At 43.2% G+C, this 24188-nt stretch overlaps 1 protein-coding gene and 1 non-coding gene across 2 annotated transcripts in view; both read left to right on the plus strand.

Moving 5' to 3' along the window:
* Nucleotides 1–24188, plus strand: part of TMEM132B (transmembrane protein 132B) — a 589472-nt gene that overhangs the window by 299756 nt on the left and 265528 nt on the right. The gene's annotated exons all lie outside the window — the stretch shown is intronic.
* LOC119943090 lies at nucleotides 11196–11331 on the plus strand. The gene has a single exon (XR_005455571.1). It is a non-coding gene; the product is annotated as a small nucleolar RNA SNORA7 (small nucleolar RNA).

Genomic DNA, 24188 nt, shown 5'->3' on the forward strand with positions numbered 1-24188 from the left:
GACCACATTGACATTATCAGAGGAGCAGAAATGTACACAAGAAGACAGGTTTGCTAATAGTCGACACACTGCATCATTTAAGACACATTCTCGTTCATCGGGAAGAAACTCATTACAACGCGGCCCAGTGACCAGGCTCACCTAGTTATCTAGTATGCTAGCATTCACAGTAAAAGTCATGACAATCAAGCCCAAGGTTCCAGGTTCACCTAGGTCCACTGTGCTAATCACAGAAGCAATTTAAATACCGAACACCGGTCTTTAAGGGACACAGCTATAACACGGGCACTGTTCTAAACACTAGGGTAGATACAAGATAATCAGGTTGGACACAGTCCCTGTCCCTCACAGGGCTTGTGGAGTAATCCCTATTTTAGAAATGAGGGAACTGAGGCCCAGGAAGGAGAAGCAGCATTGTTCAGTGGAAAGAGCATGGGCTTTGGAGTCAGAGGTCATGGGTTCAAATCCCATCTCTGCCAATTGTCAGCTGTGTGACTTTGGGCAAGTGACTTAACTTCTCTGGGTCTCAGTTACCTCCTCTGTAAAATGGGGGTTAAGACTGTGAGCCCCCCGTGGGACAACCTGATCACCTTGTGACCTCCCCAGTGCTTAGAACAGTGCTTTGCACATAGTAAGCACTTAATAAATGCCATTATTATTATTATTAAGCGACTTTGCCCAAGGTCATACAGCAAAGTGGCAGAGCTGGCGTTAGAATCCAGGCCCTTCTGACTCTCAGGCCTGTGCTCCATCCACTAGGCCAAGCTGCTTCTACCAGACAATTGTGCAAATTCCAGCCCAAAAAGGGACACCTTGCTCGATTCTAGGTCAGTAGCAGGGGATACTCACATTCCTAGTGGGTTCCTCATGCCTTTGCCGGTACTGGCCATCCCAGAATGGGCATCCCACACTCCAGGAAGAGGCTTTAACACTCTCATCCCGCTACAAAGATCTGTCTCCTGGGCACCGATTTTTATAGGGTGCCTGACCTCAGGCATGGTAGAATGCCACCCTTCTGGGGACTCCTTTGCTTATTATTAGCAATACTAACTGGAGGTTACACCCTCGCTCTGCTGACAGCACCTGTGGCAACACATCCCTCTCCGTTTTCTGGAGGTCTTGCTTTTGCAATCAACAATACATGACTTCTCCCCTCTCTAGAGCCCTCCACTCGCTATCAGCAATACCAGAGGAGGGTTGTTCCACCGAGCTGCTCACCGCATCAGTGGTCGTGATGTGCTCACCTCAGGCTAATGGCGACTCAGCTGACAAGATGGAGTTGGTCTGGTCAAGCCCGGCCTGACACGGGAATTCACAGCATGGAGCTCTGACAGTCCATATAGGCAGTGCTCTTGGTTCCTGGCATTGATAGGGATGAAGATGCTTTGACTCCAACTCTTCCAAATTTAATTCCTTTGTTCTGGTGTGTGATTGTAGGTTGGGGAGAAGGACAAATTCAAACCTACTCTCAACTCCTGTGATAGTGGTTAGATTTGATGTTTAGAGCTAGGGATTTGTAGACTTCCTCCTGAACTGACTAGTAACCACATCAGCCCATGCCAGTGATACAGGACATAAAATCAAAACTCATCCTTATTTGTCCAGACCCAGGCATCTTCAAAAGCAGTTATTTATAGCATCTATAAATTGCTCTTCAAAACTGGGTCCTTAGAAGCTCCGCAGCATATTGATGTTGGGATAATCAATTATTTCTGTGGCTGTAATGGTATTGGCAAGCCACTGCCATGTAACACTGTTTGAAACAGTTCTTCACTGTATCTTTAAAACATTTGTTTTGCTTTCTCTGCTAGCCTAGGTACCTTTTTGGTTCACGGTGCTGTTAGTATCCATTAGTCCACCTTTAAACTGTGTTTCTATGAGCACTGCTCAGTACTGTTGGACGGCCTACTGTAAGCTCCTTGTGAGCAGGGAGTGCATCAACCAACTCTGTTATATTGTACTCTCCCAAATGCTTAGTATAGTGCTCTTATTAATTTCTCCATAAATACCACTGATGGGTTGATTTGATTGATTCTAAGACCTCACTACTGGAAAGCTTTTCCTGCTATTTGGCACTGACTGTGATTCACAGGTGAGGCTGGTGAAACAGCTCAAGAAGCTGGGCATGGCTTCTGGAGGAGGATCAGGTCTCTGCACACAGTAAGCGCTCCATAAATACGAATAAATGAATAACTTTGGAGAAGGTGGAACAACATCGTGGCTTTAATAATAATGATAATAATCATTATGGTACTTGTTAATTGCCTAGTATGTGCCAAGCACTTTTCTAAGCACTGGGGTAATAATAATAATGATAGTATTTAAGCACATACTATGTGTCAAGCACTGTTCTAAGCGCTGGGGTAGATACAAGGTAAACAGATTGTCCCACGTGGGGCTCACAATCTTCATCCCCATTTTACAGATGAGGTAACTGAGGCACTGAGAAGTTAAAAGTGACTCACCCAAAGTCACACAGCTGGCAAGTGGCTGAGCCGGGATTCGAACCCACGATCACTTACTCCCAAGCTCAGGCTCTTGCCACTAAGCTATGGTGCTTCCCTAGATACGAGTTCATCAGGTTGGACAAAGTCCCTGTCCCACATGAGGCTCACACTCTTATTTTCCATTTTGCAGATGAGGTAACTGAGGCCCAGAAAAGAGAAGTAACTTACCCAAGGTCACACGGCAGACATGTGGCAGAGCCGGTATTAGAACCCAGATTTTTCTGACTCCCAGACAGACAATTGCTCTCCCCAACTCGTTGAAGGCACATCTCCTCCAAGAAGCCTTCCCTGACCATGCCCTCCTGTCCTCTTCTCCTACTTCCTTCTGTGTCACTCTTACTTGCTCCTTCATTCATCCTCCCTCCCATCCCCACAGCACATACGTATATATCTGTAAATATCTGTAGTTGATTTAAGTACACTAATGTCTGTCTCCCCCTCTAGACTTTGAGCTCACTGTGGGCAGGGAATGTGTCATTTTTGTTGTTAATATTAGACTCTCTCAAGCACTTAGTACTGTTCTTTGCACACAGTAAGTGCTTAATAAATAAGATTGAAACCCAGGTCCATGCTCTATCCACTGAGCCAAGCTGCTTCTTGGGTTTTCAGTTTGGAATGATGCCTGATGCCCCATTGCTGCCAAACTCTCCAAAGCCCTTCTAGCTTTTTTGAGGCAGTGGGTTTTTTTTTTGTTTGTTTTCTTTGTCCTTCCCTGATTCATTGCATCAGGTTGCTGAATTTGGCGAGAGCCTCAAATTCTGTACTGCCAATGGAAATCTTTAATTGAATGTAGGATGTCTTGGGTGAAGGTTGTTATTGGAAGACTCCCACAGCCTGCCATGTGACAATCACAGGCAATACTGTTCTTCTTGAGAAGAGGATTTGTGAGGAAAGGGATATTAAGATGCGGTGTTGTAAACAGTGACAACCTATATAAGCAAGAGACAACAGGGACAAAAAGAGTGATCTTAATTTGCTCACAGCGTAGAATGGATTGTCATGAATGAATCATTCATTCAATCGTATTTATTGAGTGTTTACTGTGTACTGTGCAAAAGAGCATGGACTTTGGAGCCAGAGGTCATGGGTTCAAATCCCGGCTCCACCACTTGTCAGCTGTGTGACTTTGGACAAGTCATTTCACTTCTCTGAGCCTCAGTTACCTCATCTGTAAAATGGGGATGAAGACTGTGAGCCCCCCATGGGACAACCTGATCACCTTGTAACCTCCCCAGTGCTTAGAATAGTGCTTTGCACATAGTAAGTGCTTAATGAATGCCATCATTATTATTACTGTGTGCAGAGCACTGTAATAAGTGCTTGGGAAGTACAAATTGGCAACATATAGAGATGGTCCCTACCCAACAGTGGGCTCACAGTCTAGAAGAGGGAGATAGACAGCAAAACAGATCAAGTAGATAGGCATCAATACCATCAGGGTAAATAGAATTATAGCTATATACACATCATTAATAAATAAATATAGTAAATATGTACAAATAAAATAGAGTAATAAATATGTACAAATATATACAATTGCTGTGGTGAGGGGATGGGGTAGGGCAGAGGGAGTGATGGGGAGCGATGGGGAGGGAAGGAGGAGGAGAGGAAAAGGGGGGCTCAGTGTGGGAAGGCCTCCTGGAGGGGATGAGCTCTCAATAGGGCTTTGAATGGAGGAAGAGAGCTAGTTCGGCAGATGTGTGGAGGGAGGGCATTCCAGGGCAGAGGAAGGACGTGGGCCGGGGATTGACGGTGGGACAGGAAAGAACAAGGCCCAGTGAGGAGGTTAGTGGCAGAGGATTGGAGTGTACGGGCTGGCCTCAAGAAGGAGAGAAGGGAGGTGAGGTGGGAGGGGGCGAGGTGATGGAGAGCCTTGAAGCCGAGAGTGAGGAGTTTTTGCTTGAATCGCAGGTTGACAGGCAACCACTGGAGATTTTTGAAGAGGAGAGTGACAAGCCCAGAGCCTTTCTGTACAGAGATACTCCGGGCAGCAGAATGAAGTATAGACTGAAGCGGGGAGAGACAGGAGGATGGGAGATCAGAAAGGAGGCTGATGCAATAATCCAGTCGTATATTGATCTTTTTCAGCCAGATGTGCAGTCATGATTAGGATCTCTCTGCAGTCCTGTGCTCTATCCAGTAGGCTTCCCTGCTTCTCAAAACACTTGGGAAGCCCTCAGGAAGCAGCATGGCCTAGTGGAAAGAGCACTGGCCTGGGAATCAGAAGATCTGGGTTCTAATCTCAGCTCTTCCAATTGCTTGCTGTGTGACCTTGGGCAAATTGCTTAACTTCTCTGTGCCTCAGGTTCCCCATCTGTAAAATGGGGATTCAATACCTGTTCTCCCTCCTACGTAGACCGTGAGCCCCACTCAGGATAAGGACTGTATCTGACTTAATTAACTAACTTAATTAACGCTTACCTAACCCAGAACGTAGCACAGAGTTTGACACATAATAAGTGCTTTACAAGTACCATTAAAAGTGATATGTTTCCTGCTCACAAAGAGTTTACACTGCAATTTAAGAGATGGACATAGACATCTTTGCAAGTGGAGTAGTCAAAGAGAAATAATTTAATGTTCGATTGAATTAATATGTGTACCAAAGTGCTGGGGATGACTATAAAGTGACCATTTCTCCTTGTTCAACCAATGGAATACTGTTTTATTTGTGCTAATGAAAATCATGATTTTGCATGCAGAGCTCTCATGATGCCCATTGCAGGAATAAAATAGATTGGGAATCTTGGCGTTTCCAGCACAAACCTGGAAGCCATGCCAGGTTTTATCCCTGAGAAGATTTAAAATCAGTCTTTGTACGTTTTTAAAAAGGAATTCTTTCCTGTAGAATTCAGGGAACTTATTTCGTCCTAGAAAAGCCTCTCTCCAGCCTCAGCCATTGTATCTGCATGGGCATCCATATGTACGTGGGGGAAACCAAACAGCAGGTTCGAACCATTTCAGAGAATCCACCTGTGCCATGAGATTGTGCTCCCTTGATGTGGATCTTTCAAGGGCTGGCACTAATTTTCATCACAAAACGTTAAAAAAAACCGTTGCATTTCAGTGGAAATGACTGAATTGGGGATTTGGATTTCTCCACGGTTAAGCATGAGGGGGTTAGATGAAGTCAGAAATCGAAGTGCAATGGATTCAATCTGGCCTTGGAGTGGGAGGCAGGGGCTCATGATTCTCTCACCCCCCTATTTGAGATTGATCTCTGGTGGCCTGGAGGGTCTTCTTCTCCCCCCTCCATACTCCCTCTGCACAAAAATTTATCCAGATATCCTCTAGTGATTGGGCTATGCTTTGGTACCACAAGCCTCGGGCTCAATCTGGGGCAACCTAAAGTGCTTCAAGTCAAAGATTGCTATTAGTTGCACTTTTAATTAGCTCAGGAATCCACCCAACCATCCATCCATTCATTCAGTAGAATTTATTGAGCACTTGCTGTGAGCAGAGCACTGTACTAAGTGCCTGGGAGAGTACAATTTAACAATAATCAGACACATTCCTTGCCCACAGTGAGCTCACAGTCTGATTGGTAGCAGACTGGGTGATGATAATAACAATGATAATAATAATAATGGCATTTATTAAGCACTTACTATGTGCAAAGCACTGTTCTAAGTTTTGGGGAGGCTACAAGGTGATCTAAGTTTTGGGGAGGCTACAAGGTGATCAGGTTGTCCCACGGGGGGCTCACAGTCAATCCCCATTTTACAGATGAGGTAACTGTGGCACAGAGATGTTAAGTGACTTACCCAAAGTCACACAGCTGACAATTGGTGGAGCCGGGTTTTGAACCCATGACCACTGACTCCAAAGCCCTTGCTCTTTCCACTGAGCCACGCTGCTTCTCTAGGAACCCAGTGGGGCAGAACCAGGAAAAGCGCACTTTCACTGTCTAAACTTGGTAATTCTATAGGTTCTCTTAATTCCACATTTTGGAAGATTTTCCTTTAAAAGGTGATAAAAATGAAGCCACCTTTTAAAGTTATCATGATGAGGGATGGCAGGCTATTAAGCCCTATAAGACAGATTTTCATTCATCTACCATATCTTCTGCTAATGAACGTAGAAGAAAATAAAATCTCTGACCTAATGAGGTAATCTGATTTATAAGCATATATAATGCAAGGGACATCTTTTAAGCCTGTGAATAATAAAGTTAAAGACTTGATTTGCAAGGTAAAAATTTAATGAAGTTGCAATAGACATATAATAACTCATCACTTAGCTGCAGTAAACACCAAGTAGCATGTTGAAGATTCAGATGACTAACTCCAAAATTTACTGCTTTCCTTTTTGTGTTTCGGAATTGGTGGGTTAAAAGCAAAAGTATTTATTTAGTATTTACTGCATGCAGAGCACTGTTCTACAGTACAAATGATATACATGACCCCTACACTCTTTCTCGCTCTTTGAAAATACAGAAACCCAATTTACAGCCATGTTATTACTGGCCCGTAAGTGTAAAGGTGGCTTGGAGATTCTCAGACAAGCAGCGTGGCTCAATGGAAAGAGCACAGGCTTTGGAGTCATAGGTCTTGGGTTCAAATCTCAGCTCTGCCAATTGTCAGCTGTGTGACTTTGGGCAAGTCACTTCACTTCTCTGGGCCTCAGTTACCTCATCTGTAAAATGGGGATTTAGACTGTAAGCCCCCCATGGGACAACCTGATTACCTTGTAACCTCCCCAGCACTTAGTGCTTTGCACATAGTAAGCGCTTAATAAATGCCATTAAAAAGAAAGCAGTATAGCCTACTGGATAGTGCACGGGCCTAGAAATTAGAAGGACCTGGGTTCTCATCCTATCTCCTACACTTGTCTGCTGTGTGAACTTGGGCAATCCACTTAACTTCTCTCTTCTTTAGTTATCTCATCTGTAAAATGGGGATTAAGACTGTGAGCCCCATGCTGGATATGTACTATCTACCCCAGAATTTAGAACAGTCCCTGTCACATTGAAAGCACTTAACCAATACCAAAAAAAAATTGCCATAGAAACCTGGAAGAGATATTATTGCTCCAGTATTTGAGAACAAAAGACTAAGGGAAAGTAAGGAAGAGTTGGTGTATGTCAAATGCTGGCCTCCTCTCATCTGCGGTGGCAATCCCAGAAAGGAGTGAGATGACGGCACATTAGTGTGGAAGGATAAGATTGTTGACCATTAACTTTAGAGAGATTCGGAACCTGTCAAGAAATCTTTTTGTCTGTATGAGGAAACCATGACTTTCATCTCTTGTGTTTCTGCTTTAAATGTTACTTGACTAGAAAATATATTTGCATACTGCTTTATTTGATGTTGAGGCACAGTTTCTTTTCTGGAGGCAAGAACATCTTTAATGTGTGAAGCTATGGCTTATTTAGTCGACATCCCCGGTTTGGATTTTACTTCTCAGCAAGAAGCAGAGAATTGTAAAATGGCATGCAATCATAACACCTCACCAGGCTTCTTTCTAAGGATTAGTGCTTGTCAGGTGAATAAACTGGGGTTAAAATTGGTGTATTCAATTCTAAACTAGCAGGTCGGTTTATCCATCCCTTAAAAACCTATGTACACAAACTAGAGTAACTTAGCCCAGGATTGTTGCGGGCAGCGAATGTTTTTGCCAACTCTGTAATATTGTGCTCTCCCAAGCTCTGCACATAGTGCAGAGTGGTCTAGTGGATAGAATACAAGCTTGGGAGTCAGAAGGACCTGGGTTCTAATCCTGGCTCTGCCTCATGTCTGCTGTGTAACCTTGGATTAATCACTTAACTTTTCTGTGCCTCAGTTACCTCATCTACAAAATGGGGCATGGACTGTTTCCAACCTGAATAAGTTGTCTCTACCTCAGCGATTCAAACAGAGCCTGTACCTAGTAAGAGCTTAACAGATCCCATAAAAAACAGTAAGTGTTCAATAACTTCCACTGACATGGTTCCCCTTCCTCCTCTCCATCCCCGCCACCTTACCTCCTTCCCCTCCCCACAGAACCTGTATATATGTATATATGTTTGTATGTATTTATTACTCTATTTATTTATTTATTTTACTAATACCTATCTATTCTATTTATTTTATTTTGTTAATATGTTTTGTTTTGTTCTCTGTCTCCCCCTTCTAGACTGTGAGCCCACTGTTGGGTAGGGACCGTCTCTATATGTTGCCAACTTGTACTTCCCAAGCGCTTAGTACAGAACTCTGCACACAGTAAGTGCTCAATAAATATGATTGATTGATTGACAGTGATGATGATGATCTGACGGGATGACCTAAGGAACTCCCAAAGCTTTAGATTCTGAGGAATGCTTGTTGTAGTACTTATAAGTCATAGTAGTAGTAGTAATAGTAGCATTTTACTGAGCACACACGTACTGCTGTGTAGTGTACTAGGTTCTTAGGAAGTAGAGCACGGGCCTGGGAATCAGAAGGTCATGAGTTCTGATCCCAGCTCCGCCACTTGTGTGCTGCGTGGCTTTGGCAAACCACTTTACTTCTCTGTGCCTCAGTTACCTCATCTGCAAATTGGAGATGAAGTTTGTGAGCCCTGTGTGGGACAGGGACTATATCCAACCCGATTTGCCTATATCCACCCCAGTGCATAGTAAAGTGCCTGGCAGATAGTAAGCCAGATAGTAAGCCAGCAGATAGTTTTACGTATTTATTTTTCTATTTATTTATTTTACTTGTACATATTCTATTTATTTTATTTTGTTACTATGTTTTGTGTTGTTCTCTGTCTTCCCCTTCTAGACTGTGAGCCCACTGTTGGGTAGGGACCATCTCTATATGTTGCCAACTTGTACTTCCCAAGCGCTTAGTACAGTGCTCTGCACACAGTAAGCGCTCAATAAATACGATTGAATGAATGAATGAATGAAAGCCCTTAAAGAATACCATAACTATTGTTATAATTATTATTAAAAAAGTGGCACCTTCTCTGCCAATATGAATCTTAAATTCTAATGGGAGAATCATACAATTTTTACCACTGCAGAATAGTTAAAATAAAGGGAATGACTACAAATATAGACAGCACTGCTAAGGTGAGTATAAGTAAGTTCATAGGCATTAGTGTTGGCTGAAGGGTTGATATGGCTCAGAATACTGGGAAAGTTTTGTCCAAGGATGGGATTTCAGAAGGATTTTGAAAGGGAGGACAGTGTGGTTGATCTGATTTGGGGAGGGAGGAAGTTCCAAGCAAGGAGAACAGCGTAAGTGAGGGAATGGAGTCAGAAGAGTCAAGAGGGAGGTACAGCTAGAAGCTTGGCTTGGGAGGAAGAAGCAACAGCAGAAGAGCAGACAGGCAAATTGGAGTCAGATTGTGGAGTGCCTTGACGCTGGCTGTGACTGTGAGAGGTTGGGGTTTTTTTTGAGGTGAAGAGTCACGGGGAGACAGTGGAGGATTTGGAGGAAAGATGTGGGCCAAGTGATGCTTCAAGAAAGTTATCCATGTGATAGAAGATTGTATAGATTGAAGGTGAGAGGGGCTAACGTCTGGGCAAGGAGGCTAATGCAGAAGTCTGGCCCTGGCAAGACCTGAACTTGCAATCAATCAGTGGTATTTATTGAGTGTTTACTCTGGGCTGACCACTGATCTAAGTGCTTGGGAGAATAGGTACAAGAGAATAAGCAGACAAGTTCCCTGCCCTTAATGAGCTTCCAGTCTAGATGGGGAGACAGACATTAATATGTACCTGGATGGGAGCAGTTTGGGATGAAAGGAAGGGCTGGTTGCAGGAGATGATGTGCAAGAAAAGACCGGTAGGATTTGGCAGGAGTAAATTGTAAGCTGTTTAAAGGTAAGTACGACATTATCTCTAATTTCTGTGAAGTGCAAGGCTCATGCCCCTAATTGATTAAATTGATATAAGCATTTCTGTTTGTGTGGTGGGGGAAGCATATGAGGGAAGATTGTATATTTACGAAACACTATCACCATGCTGAGATGGGCAAAAGAATATAGTTTAAACCCAGTAAAATTGAATACTCTTGATAAAATATTTATTTGGAAGACAGCATGGCCTAGAGGAAAGAGCACAGGACTTGGAATCAGGGAACTGAGGTTCTAGTCCTGGCTCTGCCATTTGAGTGCTGTATGATGTTGGGCAAGTTCTTTAGCCTCTCTGGGTCTCAGTTCCTTCATCTTAAAAATGGGAATAAATATCCATTCTTCCTCCATCCTAGGTTTTAACTCCCTTATGAGATTATGGGTTAAAAAACAAATTCAGTGCCAATTCTGCCTCTAGAGTCTACCTCCCCTGTGGCAGCTGGTATTTTTTTACCGAGAGTCATGAAAATGCCAGGTTAGGTGATGGGAATTTTATTAAGTTATTTGCTTTGTGGGTCTATAAATCTAGATGCAAAAAGACACATATGGAGAAAACAAGTATTGAGCACATTACCTGTCTCTCTGAACCATGGATATTAATCAGACTTTATACTTTCTTGGAATGCTTATGTCTGACAGTCAGAAAGCACTCTACAGACATTGAGCTAGTTCTCCCAAGTGCTTGAGTTTACCCCTTGATGATATGATCAACATCTATTCACTAGGCCATGCTGCTTCTCTGAAGCACTTGGGAGAGTACAACAGAATTAGTGGACATTCCCTGCCTATTAGGAGTTTATTGTTTAGAGAGAGAGAGACAGACATTAATATAAATAAATAATTTATAATATGTAATTTAAAGATCCCGGTCTCCTGGTCGCATCTGGAGAGTTTCCAGTACTCTACCAGTCTCGATTACAGGAGGGAGAGTCGTGCAGAGGCATATCCATTTCATTCCTAGCTTGGACAGTGGCTAGCAAGTGGAAGGCAACCTGCTATAAGTCGAAACTTCCCTATGCGGGGCAGCAGTGTCATGGGAGAGAGTCGAAGGTGGAGACTCAAGTTTACTCCGTGGAAGGAGGCGGTGGTAAACCACTTCCATATTTTTACCAAGAAAACGCTATGGATACACAACCAGAACGATTGCAGTTGGAGGTGGGGCTTCTGGGAGAGATGTGTCCATGGCGTCGCTAAGGGTCGGAAACGACTCGACAGCATAAGACAAGACAATTTAAAGGTATGATATGTACAGAGAAGCGGCATGGCCTAGTGGAAAGAGCACAGGCATGGGAGCCAGAGGACCTGGGTTTTAATTCTGGCTCCACCACTTGTTTGCTTTGGGACCTCGGGCAAGTCACTTAACCTCTCTGTGCCTCAGTTACCTCATCTGTATTATAATGGGGATGAAGTCTGTGATCCCTATATGGGACAGAACCTGTGTCTCACCTGATTATCTTGTATCTACTCCAGTGCTTAGTACGGTGCCTAGCACATAGTAAGCACTTAACAAATACCACAATTATTCTTAAGTGCTGTGGGGTTGGGGATGGGACAAATATCAAATGTCCAAAGGTCACAGATCCAAGTGTATAGATGACGCAGAAGAGGGAGTGAGGCGAGGAAAAGAGGACTCGGGGAAGGCGAAAGGAAGCTTCCCTTTTGTTGAACACTGCTCCCCAAACTTTCACAGTTCCCTTCTTCCTTCTCTCCCAACAAGTACACAGAAAAGTTTACCTGTCCCTACGCCTCATATTGACTTGGTAGGCCAGGAGGGAGTCTGCAACTGTGGAACTTTTCCTTGCAATATGGGGAGCTCACCCTGAGAAATGGGTGAGCAAGAAAAACCCAAGAAGCTTCCGGGCAACTGGCGGATAAGAATTAGCCCACAGTAATTAGATAAGAGTTTATCCTTATGCAAATGCATTTGAAGCAAAAGAAATACTCCCTCTAGGAGTTGAATAAAGCTTTAATTTGATAAGACTTTCAGGAGTTTCTGACCCCAAGGGCTTGCTTCAAATCCTACTCGGGCATTTTTGATAATGAAGGAATATTTTAAGGTGGCTACATTCAAATTGCAGAATTCACTCCCATCAATGAATAGGATCTAATGCAGGATCTCAACTCTAATTTATCTTTATTGATATTACTGGATTAGGGATGAATGGTAACTGGATGATATTCATGAGGTGATGGGCATTTTTGGTATTAAATTTTCTCATTTCTTATTGGAGATAAGTAGGTTATTACAGGTTCATCCGTTTGTTTCCCTCACAATGAGAAATATTCGTATCTGATTTGTGAAATTATTTATTTACATGACATTTTCTTCATTTAGGTTTATTATTTCTTGGATCAATGGTCTTTTGAAAGCCTAGTATGGTAATACAAAGGACAGTTAATAAGAAAATAGCAAGCCCAGACCTTAGCCAAATCCATGGGACCTCAACAGTCGCCTGGCTGAAAATAAATTCTGGCTTCAACAAACGGTATTAACCCTCTTGTTTCCTGGAATGAATGAATTTCCAAAGTGCTGCACACAGGCTGATTTTTCTTTTCTTTGTGTTTTAGTTTCAAACGCTCTACTCCAGTGGCTTAGTGGCAGAGTATGTAACCCCAAAAGAAGCTGCTCTCTGACCTGGAGGAATGCTTTCTTTCTGCTCTCAAATTGCACACTAATAAAACTTTGGGTATCAGTTGGCAGCAGTGCTAAAAGTGATGGCAAACTTTATGTGCTGACATTTCTCTGCCTAAACCCAAATGTCAAATGGAACTTCGAGACAGAGGTCAAATTGCCCTCCTCTTTCACCTTTAAATTGGGGAAAAAAGCAACCATATGGGACCTAAGGCTTATGAGGTCTAGAAGTCGGAGGGAGCTGGGTTCTAATCCCAGCCCCGTCACTTGCCTTCTCTGTGACCTTGGGTGAGTCACATCACTTTTATGCACCTCAATTACCTCATCTGTAAAATGGGGATTTAAACTGTGAGCCCTGTGTGGGACAGGGACTGTGTCCAACGCAATTTGCTTGTATCCACCCCATTGCTTACTTAGTACAGTAGTAAGTACAAATACCACAAATATCCTTGGTATTATTGTGACCTGCAGTTTCATGTGTTTTCTTGTCAATGACTAGATAAAGTATATTTTAATCATTAGATTCATATTATGAAAAGTCCACAGTTGTGCACCTGCTGTACCTTGCTTTTGTAAAACACCAAACATCAGCATTAGGTGTAATGTGCATAAATTGAATTCTACACCAAACAGGAACGCTAATAGCCTGATGCTCCAAATTAACAATAAACCTCAAGGGCATAGTGTAATTATTTACTCTGCTAAGTAACCCAGCCATGCTATTGTTTAATTACAGAAGTTAAGCTCTGAAATAGAACTGCGGTGATTTCAGTTTCAATGTATCTCATTAATGAGGCCTTGCTAACAGTTATTGTCAATACAGTATATGCCTCTTTGCCTTAAATCATTTTTTAATTAGTTGTATCATTAGATGGGAAGCACCTTTCCAAAATATCTTCTGTAAGTGAAATATTTTTGTTTAGAAAAGACCCAAATCAGCAAGGCAATGCATTTCTTCAGAAGTTCATTTCTAATTAATTACACCATTAAATAAGCAACACCTTTCAAAAATATCTTTGAAAACTAAAAAAATACCTGTTCACAAGAGACTGTTATCAACAAAGTAAATCCTTTTCTTAGCACAGTCAATTCTTCCATAATGTGTGCTCTTACTTCACGTCTGGATAGGATAGGAGGACAACAACAACTCTCTCCTCGACCCCCTCCAGTCTGGCTTCCGTCCCCTACATTCCACAGAAACTGCCCTCTCAAAGGTCACCAATGACCTCCTGCTTGCCAAATCCAACGGCTCATACACCATCCTAATCCTCCTTGACCTCTCAGCTGCCTTCGACACTGTGGACCACCCCCTTCTCCTCAACACGCTATCTGACCTTCACAGACTCCGTCCTCTCCTGGTTCGCCTCTTATCTCTCCGGTCGTTCTTTCTCAGTCTCTTTTGCAGGCTCCTCCTCCCCCTCCCATCCCCTTACTGTGGGGGTTCCCCAAGGTTCAGTGCTTGGTCCCCTTCTGTTCTCGATCTACACGCACTCCCTTGGTGATCTCATTCGCTCCCACGGCTTCAACTATCATCTCTACGCTGATGACACCCAGATCTACATCTCTGCCCCTGCTCTCTCCCCCTCTCTCCAGGCTCGCATCTCCTCCTGCCTTCAGGACATCTCCATCTGGATGTCTGCCTGCCACCTAAAGCTCAACATGTCGAAGACTGAACTCCTTGTCTTCCCTCCCAAACTTTGCCCTCTTCCTGACTTTCCCATCACTGTTGACGGCACTACCATCCTTCCCGTATCACAAGCCCACAACCTTGGTGTCATCCTCGACTCCGCTCTCTCATTCACCCCTCACATCCAAGCCGTCACCAAAACCTGCTGGTTTCAGCTCCGCATCATTGCCAAAATCCGCCCTTTCCTCTCCATCCATACCGCTACCCTGCTCGTTCAAGCTCTCATCTTATCCCGTCTGGACTACTGCATCAGCCTTCTCTCTGATCTCCCATCCTCGTTTCTCTCCCCACTTCAATCCATACTTCATGCTGCTGCCCGGATTATCTTTGTCCAGAAACGTTCTGGGCATATTACTCCCCTCCTCAAAAATCTCCAGTGGCTACCAATCAATCTGCGCATCAGGCAGAAACTCCTCACCCTGGGCTTGAAGGCTGTCCATCACCTCACCCCCTTCTACCTCATCTTCCTTCTCTCCTTCTCCAGCCCACCCCGCACCCTCCGCTCCTCTGTTGCTAATCTCTTCACCATACCTCATTCTCGCCTGTCCTGCCATCGACCCCCAGCCCACCTCATCCCCCGGGCCTGGAATGCCCTCCCTCTGCCCATCCGCCAAGCTAGCTCTCTTCCTCCCTTCAAGGCCCTACTGAGAGCTCACCTCCTCCAGGAGACCTTCCCAGACTGAGCCCGTTCCTTCCTTTCCCCCTCGTCCCCCCTCCATCCCCCCCATCTTACCTCCTTCCCTTCCCCACAGCACCTGTATATATGTATATATGTTTGTACATATTTATTACTCTATTTATTTATCTATTTATTTTACTTGTACATATCTATTCTATTTATTTTATTTTGTTAGTATGTTTGGTTTTGTTCTCTGTCTCCCCCTTTTAGACTGTGAGCACACTATTGGGTAGGGACTGTCTCTATATGTTGCCAAATTGTACTTCCCAAACACTTAGTACAGTGCTCTGCACACAGTAAGCGCTCAATAAATATGATTGATGATGATGATGATAGGAGGAACTGGGGAACATTCCTCTGACCCCACTCAACTATTGAGATAGAACACAACATAATGTCATAAGAGAAGGTTACTCACATGGGTGTGTTGCCTTTCAAGATGCATATAATGGAATTAATCAATAATCAGTCAATAGTATTTATTATGCACTGTACTAAGCACTTGGGAGAGTCAAATGGAGTTAGTACACATGATCCCTGCCCTCAAGGGGCTTACAGTCTAGCAGGGGAGGCAAACACTAAAATAAGTTATAGAGAGGGGGAAGCTATAAATCAATCAATCAATCATATTTATTGAGTGCTTACTGTGTGCAGAGCACTGTACTAAGCGCTTGGGAAGTACAAGTTGGCAACATATAGAGATGGTCCCTACCCAACAGTGGGCTCACAGTCTATAAAGTATAACAATATATACAAAAGTCTAATAAGGGGTGGGGTGTGTACACAAGTGCCCAGGGAATGAGGACTCAAATGCATAGGTAACACAGAAAGGAGGGAAGCAGGGTTGGAAGTGAGAAATTAGCCCAAGAAGGCTTCTTGGAAGAGATGGGAATGCAAGTTTTCCCTCAGGTGAGGTTTATCACTAACATAATCATTGGGTAATAAGAGCAATAACACATGCAATTCATGTTTGGTTTGCAGAAATAGTCTTTGGCGTCTTATTGTGAAGCTTCTCTGATCCTCTGACCCTCAGAATATGTTTAAGCACAGAACAGAGCCCGAGGGACCCAGAGGTTTCCTCTTGTGGGAACCATTTTTGTCGATCTCCCTCCCCATTTGAGGGATCTTTTTGCCTCTGTCTTCCTCTTTTCACCTGTTTGTCTCCTGGGAAACATTTGTAGGCCTTAGCTAGACTTTTGTTGTTCTTATGAAAGTCCCCACTCAAAGACCTTCATCACTTTAAGAACTGGCCACTTAATTCAATATATGTTTTCATTTGGATTCTTGGGTCAGACTTCTGTTATGTGAGATTTGAGATCTGAAAATAGTTTAGCTGCCCCAGCCGTAAACACAATCCAGCAAAGTCAAGGCACTTCAGCGGTGCCTTGAAAATTATGTGCTGTTGAAATGTTAGTGGAGTCACCAGTTGCCTGACACAATCGGATGCGAGAAAACGACAGCAAATTTATGTCATTTTAAAGTTTCAAATCATCTATTATTTGCAATATATACTGAGAAGCAGCATTGCGTAGTGGAAAGAATACTTGCCTGGAAGTCAGAGGACCTGGGTTCTAATCCCAGCTCTGCTGATTGCTTACTGCGTGACCTTGGGGCAGTCACTGAACTTCTCTGTGCCTCAGTTACCTCATCTGTAAAATGGGGATTAAATCCTTCTCCTTCCAATTTAGTCTGTGAGCCCAACCTGGTAAATTTGTATCTACCCCACCACTTAGAACAGTACTTGACATTTAGTAAGTGACATTTAGTAAATACGATTGAATGAATAAGTGCTTAACAAATATGATAAAAAATGCACTCTGAAGATGAAAAGTAAAAGCTCTTCCTATTAGTGTCTATATAACTGTAATTTATGAAGATGATTAGAGTAAGCTATCTAATATTAAATATGGAGTATGTGTATAGCATTATCTTCCAACAGGAATACAGTATTATTATTATTAATTTGTTAAGCAAATACTATGTGCCAAACATTGTACAAAACACTGGGGTAGTTACAGTTAATCGAGTTGGACACAGTCTGAGTCCTGCATGAGGCTTATGGTCTAAGTAGGAGGGAGAAGGAGCATGGCGTAGTGGAAAGAGCAAGAACCTAGGAATAAGAGGATCTGGGTTCCAATCCCAGTTCTACCAAATGCTTGCTGTATTACCTTGGGCAAGTCACTTAACTTCTCCATGACCCAGTTTTCTGTTCTCCCTCCTATTTTGACTATGAGCCCCATATGGGACAGAGACTGTGTCCATTATAATTCACTTGTATCTATCCCCATGCTTAGAACAGTGTTTGTCACACAGTGCTAAACAAATACCACAAAAAACCCAGCAGACATTGAATCCCCATTTTACCACTGAGGAACTGAGACACAGGGAAGTTAAATGACTTGCCCAAGGTCACACAGTGGGCAGTTGGCAAATCTGGGATTAGAACCCAGTTCCTCTGACTGCCAGGCCTGTGTTCTCTCTACTAGGAGAGAGCGCTTAGAACAGTGCTTTGCACATAGTAAGCGCTTAACAAATGCCATCATTATTACTAGGGTTCACTGCTCCTCATTATGCTATTATGCCATGGCACTTATTCTTTAGCATAAAGAAATCAAGAAATGATCATCAGCGACTGGATTCTGGGCTAGTTATTTTGGATTTATTATCCTTAAAGCTGAATCTAATTATACTCTAAGGTTTTATACTCATGAAGCTTTACAAGTTAAATGGAAAGCTCTTTACAGAATTGCTCGCTTTAATGATGGTCGAGGCTTAGTATTTAGGGGTAGTAAACAAGGGTAATGTAGTGTTTTGCTTTAGACAGCACCATGCTGCTAGTGCTATGTTTCTGAGAGCAATAATTGTAGGCCAGTTCAAGAATGACCACTCTGGGAAAAGAAAAACAAAGAACTAGGCCCTCTCTGGGGATTCCTCCATCAGGAGAATGAATTTGCCAGGTTGTAACATTACATCCAGTTTACTTGGCCAGGGATTAGAAAGACTCCCCTAGTCACAGGTCCCACTGCTAAGATTCAAACCCACAGGGTTTTCTGAAACAGAGGAAAATATTTCAAAAATAGGACCACTCAAATATCGCCATCCAATTTCTGTTCTGTCCAAGAATCTAATTGGTGGTGGTAGGGGGAGAAATGAAGGCTGTAGAATTTCCATGCTTCATCTTCCCTTGTTCACTAAAAAATTGTCAGCTCTTAGGGAGAAAAATGACACCTTCTAATACCCACGCCCCCTCATTTATTTGGCTCTATTCACATGACAGAGAATTTCTGAGAAGCAGCATGACTTAGTGGAGACGCCATGGGCTTGGGCGTCACAGGACGTGAGTTCTAATCCTGGCTCCACCCTTGTCCACTGTGTGACCTTGGGCAGGTCACTTCACTAGTGCTTGGCACCTAGTAAGCGCTTAACAAATGCCATCATTATTATGATGATGATGATTATTCTCCGTGCCTCAGTTACCTTATCTGTAAAATGGAGATTAAGACTTTGAGCCCCACGTGGTACAAACTGATTGTAACTACCTCAGCACTTAGAACAGTGCTTGGCACATAATAAGCGCTTAACAAATACCATCATTTTTATTATTATTATTCTGACGATCTTCAGGCCTAGGACTTCCCTGATCAGGGAAAGAGGACTGCTCGGTTCCCTTGTGATGTCACTAGAAAGTGGGACTTGAAAGTATTGAGCATCCTGCATATGCATTCAATTCTAATCCTCTGCATGAGACCGTCCTAATCGCCCCACCTCCTCCTTCCCAGTCTAAATAAAATGTCGACTGGGGGACATTGGACATTGCCCAGTTTTTCTCCCCGGCTCTAACAATGAGCAATCCAGCATAGATTTTTTTTTTTCTCAGAATTGAGCTCTGAGTGAGCTTATGCAATATTACGTACTTTCCCAAGCACTTTGTACTTCTGCCAGGGCTTGGTGCAGTCCCCTGAACACAGTAGGCACTTAATAAATATGATTGATTGACTGATTGAAGTGAAAATGTAGGTTGTCAGAGCACATCTTGAAGTTTCTATATGCTGCTTTCCTCTGGTTAAAGGAAAAGAGGGGGGAAAAGATCAGTCATTTCCTTAACCCACCCAGAACAAGAAGAAAAAAATAATTCATATAGCTTTTGTAAAGCTTTCCAGAACTGTGTTTTCATTGCTATTTTGAGTCCAGAGCCCAGAACTATAGAATTACTCATAGTGTTTGGAACCTATGTAACATTTCTTGAATTATGAACGTCATGCAAGTTAATAATTAAAAAAACCAAACATGGCATTTTAAGATAGAGGACCAAAAGCATGAAAATGTTACAGCAGACAAGGCAAATGTCTGGGCTTCTGGGTCACTGATCTAGTGATCAGCTTCTCCTCTGTTCCTTGATAGAAAATTGGCTCCCCTATTTTATTCCACCATAATTCTCCTAAAATTGTAATTTTCCCTTTTGCTTTTGGAACCTAGGCAATCAGCGGTATTAATGGAGCACTTGAAGGGTGCAAAACACTGTACTAAGTTCTCAGGAGAGTAATAATAATAACAATAGTAATAATGTTGGTATTTGTTAAGCACTTACTATGCGCCAAGCACTGTTCTAAGCGTTGGGGAAATACAAGGTAATCAAGGTTGTCCCATGTGGGGCTCACAGTCTTAATCCCCAAGCGCTTAGTACAGTGCTCTGCACACAGTAAGCGCTCAATAACTATGATTGAATGAATGAATGAATGAGGGAACTGAGGCACAGAGAAGTGAAGTGACTTGCCCAAAGTCACACAGCTGACAAGTGGTGGAGTCGGGATTAGAACCCATGACCTCTGACTTCCAAGCCTGTGCTCTTTCCACTGAGCCACACTGCTTCTCTACAGAGCAATAAAGTTGGTAGATAAAATCCCTGCCCTCAAGAAGCTTACAGTTTAGTGGAGACTGACAGTGTTTCCTCAAAACATCTTTTCCAGGCTTTTCTCTGTCCCTGTACACCCCACTAGCTCCAATCCTCCCAATTGCTCTCTGCAGCTCTCTTTTGGTCTGGATTCTTGAATCCACTTAAGAACAGACTGGCAACTGTAATTCCGTGAGTTATCCCTTCTCCTGCTACAAAGGTGATGAGGTCTTTGGTCCAGAGCACTTTACCCATTGTGGAGGAGCTTAAGGGGGAGGAGAGAAATCCAAGATATTTGTGTGGTCTCCACAGTGAGGCCTCTCCTAGTTCCCTTTATTTGCCAGTTATCTCCTGAATCCATCAATCGGTGGTATTTATTTTGTGCTGACTGTTTGCAGAGACTGTATTAAGCTCTGGAGAGAGTACAGTAGAGTAGGTAGACGTGATTCCTACCTTCAAAAAATGTCCATTCTAAAATAAATCACAGGTAGGGAAGGCAACAGCATATAAGGATTTATGCATAAGCACCACAGAGCTGGGGTTAGTACTTATTCTCCCTCACTTTCCATCCTTTTCCTGATTGAGCGGCAGGCAGCCATTCTGAGTTTTGGTTCTACCCCGAGACAGTTTACATAAGAGAGAACAGGATGCTAAAGCAGTCATGGGAGGGAACAATTCTGTTCATGTTGAGTTTGGATGAACTCATGTTTATGCTACTTTCTTCATGAAACAGACACCAGAGCAGGTGTGTCCTAGGTGAGATTTTCAGTATTGATTTTGAAAGTATCTTTCAGGTACTTTGGGGGCTCCTTGTCCTATTCCACAGCTGAGACACTCTACAGTCTCCACCATTTCTCTCTAATAATAATAATAATAATGATGGCATTTATTAAGTGCTTACTATGTGCAAATCACTGTTCTAAGCACTGGGGAGGTTACAAAGTGATCAGGTTGTCCCACGGGGGCGGGGGAGGGGTGCTCACAGTCTTAATCCCCATTTTACAGATGAGGTAACTGAGGCCCAGAGAAGTTAAGTGACTTTCCCAAAGTCACCCAGCTGACAACTGGCGGGGCCGGGATTTAAACCCATGACCTCTGACTCCAAAGCCCGTACTCTTTCCACTGAGCCATACTGCTTCTCTTGAAGCCATCCTCTCTGAAGGTAGAGGCCCTGATAGACTCAGAATAGATTAAAATGATACAGACACACAACAGACTTTATTGATAAAAGTTTTGTGTTACCTAACAAAACAGATTACCCTCTTCCTGGCTTAGGAAAGCACACAGTAGAGTGGGTTAACTAAGGACCTCAGTACCAACAACAGCATAAGTGCCATTTATGAAAGACCACTGTTTTAGGAGGACAACAAGGACTATTGCATGGAGCAGTGAGGAGCCTGAGTATGATCTCTTGAAGTAATAATTGTGTATTTGCTAAGCACTTAGAAGCAGCATGGCTCAGTGGAAAGAGCACGGGCTTGGGAGTCAGAGGTCATGGGTTCTAATCCCGATATCCCCACTTGTCTGCTGTGTGACTTTGGGCAAGTCACTTAACTTTGTGCCTCAGTTCCCTCATCTGTAAAAGGGAGATTGAGACTGGTAGCCCCACCTGGGACAACCTGATCACCTGGTACTCCCGCCCCCATCCACAGTGCTTAGAACAGTGCTTCACACATAGAAATGCTCAACCTCAACCTCACTCATCTTTCTTTTCTCTTGCCCCATTCCCTAAAGTGATGGTTACCAACCTTTCTGCAGTTACCATTTCTGGTTCAGACCAGAGGTCCATCCAACCCAGTATTCTGTCTCCATTAGTGACAATGTGATTGGAGGAATAATATAAGTTGTACAACTTGACACTCACCCTATTGGTTAGGGATGTACCATTTAACATTATGCACTTGGTTGTGTACCCCTTAAGCACTTTGATACACACTCCAGTCACAGTATTCATGTAAATATTCCATTTCATCTATACCTAATCTATTTTTTTGCTTGTCTCCCCCTGTAGACTGTAAGTTTCCTTATGGGCAGTTTTTGTGTCTACTAACTCCGTTGTAATGTACTTTCCAGAGCCCTTGGTACAGTGTTCTGCACAAAGTGACATTCAGTAAATACTATTGATTGATCGATTGACCTTGCTCCTCCTTAATTTTATCCAAATATTTCTTGAACTTACTGATAATTTTCACCTGCAAGCATCTCGGGGTGACGAATGCCATTTGTTCGTCCCCGCACCATGTGACAAAGTATTTCCTTTTCTTTGTTTTGTAGTAGCCACCTTCCATCTCCACTGTCTCTTGCTCTATTACTATGGGTTTGCTCATTCACAGCCTCCATAATTTGGTCACCTTCAGTAAAATTCTCTGCCTCAGTCATTGCCTTTCCAGACTGTAGAATTCTCTTCAGTCTCTGGATTTCTCTTTGATAATGGTCCCACGGACTCTGAATCTATCAATCACCAGAACCCCTTTATCATTCCCAGGAAGCTGAATCCAGGGATGGACTGGATCACGCCTTGAGCTGGATTTGAAAGCCATTCGTGTCCTAAAGAGGCCTAGTGGCCCGTGACACAGCTGATGAATGAATAAAGCCTTGCGGGCTTTGGTCTGTCTTTTCACTTTCTAATATGAGCCATTTCAATTTTACTCTGGGTGGTTAATTAAATACCACTTTCTACATGCTCCTCCGTTTTCTCCTTCCCTAAGTGTGACTGCATTGTTTAAAGTAGTGACTGGCACTGTGATTATCTTACACCATAAAGGGCCTTTTTTCCAGGGAAAGTTAAAAGTTTTACAGCTAAGTTTCATTCCTAAGGCCTTGCGGGACTTCACCTTTTCTAACCAACCCCCTACAGGGTTTCAGCTTATAAGTAACCTTTGCAGATGAGATGCAGTTAAGTTCTAATTAACTCTAGATCTGTTGGGCCTGGCGGGAATGAAAGCTATTTGGGAAAGTACCGTAATAGAAAGGGCGGAAAGCAAATTTGTGAGAAACAGCTGAAGATATCAGAGAGTCCAGATGCAGACCAAAGGGAAAAGGAATGGATGTTTCCTGAAAAATTTCTGACACTAGCAGTATGGCCTAGTGGATACAGCACCAGCCTGGGAGTCAGAGGCGGCTGGGTGCTAATCCTGGTTCCTCCACTTGTCATTCATTCATTCAATTGTATTTATTGAGCACTTACTGTGTGCAGAGCACTGTACTAAGCACTTGGGAAGTATGTCAGCAACATATAGAGATGGTCCCTACCCAACAACGGGCTCACAGTCTAGAAGGGGTATGACCTTCGGCAAGACATATCACTTCTCTGTACCTCAGTTCTCTCATCTGTGAAATGGGGATTAAGACCGTGAGTCCCAAGTGGGACAGGGACTGTGTCCAACATAATTAGCTCTTGTATCTATCCCAGGGCTAAGTACAGTGCCTAGAACATAGTAAACACTTAACAAATACCATAAAAAAGTGACAAAAAAACCCCTATCCTAATTTGACACCATTGGTCATGTCATCCTTTGTAGTGGGAATTGGTGTCATCACTGCTGGATAGTTCTGCTCTTCAGCCGATGAAAGATGGCTGATGGCCTACTCGGTTCGGCTTTCCATTCCTGAAGGCAAGCTCTGCCAAAGAACAAGATGAAAATAGGCCGTTTTTATCTCTCTTGATAAGGGAACTTGTTAAGGCTGTCTCTGGTCTGGTGGTAGGCGTAGTGGGAGAGTCAAACATTTACAGGGGAGACAAGAGGCTCCTGGAAAAACCCTGGGTTGGTTGGTTGGTTGGTTGACTCTGGTTGAGTCACTTGGAAATGTAAAGCAGATTCTGCAAATCGGAGGTTTTTATGGAAAGTTCTGGAGTAACTTTGCTCCCATAAATGGTTCTGTTATCGAAAAGTAGGGTGCAAAATAGTTCAACCAGTGTAAATCAGCTTCAGGGTTTGAGAACCCAAGTTGGTGATGCAGAGAGGAAAAAT

This window comes from Tachyglossus aculeatus, chromosome 21 (assembly GCF_015852505.1).
Source record: "Tachyglossus aculeatus isolate mTacAcu1 chromosome 21, mTacAcu1.pri, whole genome shotgun sequence".
NCBI classification, from domain to species: domain Eukaryota; kingdom Metazoa; phylum Chordata; class Mammalia; order Monotremata; family Tachyglossidae; genus Tachyglossus; species Tachyglossus aculeatus.